Here is a 2242-nt window from a genome sequence, read left to right on the forward strand (position 1 = left end):
GGTAAATATTTGAGTACTGAATTTGATGAATACTTGATAGAGCATGGCATTTTTTCTCAGCTGACTCCTCCAGGAACGCCACAGCTGAATGGTGTATCTGAAAGGAGAAATCGTACCCTATTGGATATGGTACGTAGTATGATGAGCTATACTGATATGCCAATCTTCTTTTGGGGATTTGCATTAGAATCAGCTTTGTATATTCTGAATAGGATTCCATCAAAATCAGTTTCTTCCACACCTTATGAGATATGGCATGGAAGAAAACCAAGTCTTAAGCATATTAAGATTTGGGGTTGTCCAGCTTATATCAAAAAGCTGAACACTGATAAATTGAAGACCAGATCAGAAAAAGGTCGATTTGTTGGATATCCAAAAGATAGTTTTGGATATTATTTTTATTTGCCTACTTCACAAAAGGTTGTGATAAGTAGAGATGTCACATTTCTTGAACAACAGTTTGTTCAAGAAGGAGGCAAAGGAAGACAAATAGAGTTAGAATTGGAGAATTTTGACCAACCAACAGATCATATGGATATAGATCCATCTAGTCAACCAATACCCGTTGATGAAACATCTACAGCTGTTCCTCGTAGAACAACCAGGGTATCTCACCCACCAGTGAGATATGGTTTTCTTCATGAAGAAGAACAAGAGTTGTCTACTCATGAAGAAGTAGATCATGGAGATGATCCACTTACCTATGAAGAAGCTATATCAGATATAGACTCTTCAAAATGGATTGATGCTATGAAATCCGAGATTTATTCCATGTATAAGAATCAAGTTTGGGATCTTGTTGACCCACCTGAAGGTATTATACCTATAGGGAACAAATGGGTTTTCAAGAAGAAAATTGGTTCTGATGGAAAGGTAGAGACCTATAAGGCAAGGCTAGTAGCGAAAGGCTTTCGCCAAAGGCAAGGAATCGACTATGAGGAGACTTTCTCGCCTGTTGCCATGCTTAAATCAATTAGGATTTTATTAGCAATAGCTGCATACTATGATTATGAGATTTGGCAGATGGATGTCAAAATAACTTTTCTCAATGGATACATTGAAGAAAACATTTTCATGAAACAACCTAGGGGATTTGAATCCCAAGATGGTTCCAAGGTATGCAAGCTAAAGCGATCCATTTATGGGTTGAAACAAGCTTCGAGGAGTTGGAACATCCGTTTTGATGAAGCCATTAAATCCTTTGGTTTTATCAAAAATGAGGATGAGCCATGTGTATATAAGAAGGTTAGTGACAGTGCTATCACTTTCCTTGTCTTATATGTGGATGACATACTGTTGATGGATAATGACACAGGTATGTTGACGACTATAAAGGTATGGTTGTCAAATACATTCTCCATGAAAGACTTAGGGGAGGCAACCTATATTCTTGGGATTCGCATCTATAGAGATAGAGCGAAAAGAATAATTGGTTTATCCCAAAGTCTATACTTGGAAAAGGTGTTAAAGAGGTTTAACATGCTTGATTCCAAGAGAGGATTGTTACCAGTGAGACATGGTATCCATCTTTCTAAAGAAATCTCTCCAAAGACACCTAAAGAAAGAGATAAGATGGCCAGGATTCCATATGCTTCGGCTATTGGAAGTTTAATGTATGCAATGTTATGTACTAGGCCGGATATCACATATGCTGTTAGTTTGACTAGCAGGTATCAATCCAATCCAGGTTTGGAACATCGATAGTCACAAGAATATTCTTAAGTACTTGAGAAGAACTAAGGATTTATTCTTGATTTATGGAGGTGGAGACTTGCAATTGGATGGTTATACTGATTTCCAATCAGATATCGATGATAGAAAGTCTACCTCTGGATATATGTTCATTTGTAATGGAGGTGCAGTCAGTTGGAAGAGTTCCAAACAGAGCACGACTGCAGATTCCACTACAGAGGCTGAGTATATTATCGCATCGATGTCGCAAAGGAAGCTATTTGGATAAAGAAGTTCGTGATGTAACTTACAAGAGTTCCTTCCATTGAGTCGCAGCTCCATTACATCGCGTGACAACAATGGAGCAGTCATACAGACTAAGGAACCAAGGTCTCACCAAAATCCAAACACATAGAAAGGCACTACCACATTATCAGAGATATAGTTGGGCAAGGCGATATAGCCATGCAGAAAAATAACATTAGCTGAAAAACCAGCTGATCCATTCACTAAGCATTTGTCACAAGCTCAGTTAGACCGACATCTTGAGAAGATAGGTCTAAGATATTGT

The sequence above is a fragment of the Hevea brasiliensis genome, chromosome 11, assembly GCF_030052815.1.
Source record: "Hevea brasiliensis isolate MT/VB/25A 57/8 chromosome 11, ASM3005281v1, whole genome shotgun sequence".
Classification (NCBI taxonomy): domain Eukaryota; kingdom Viridiplantae; phylum Streptophyta; class Magnoliopsida; order Malpighiales; family Euphorbiaceae; genus Hevea; species Hevea brasiliensis.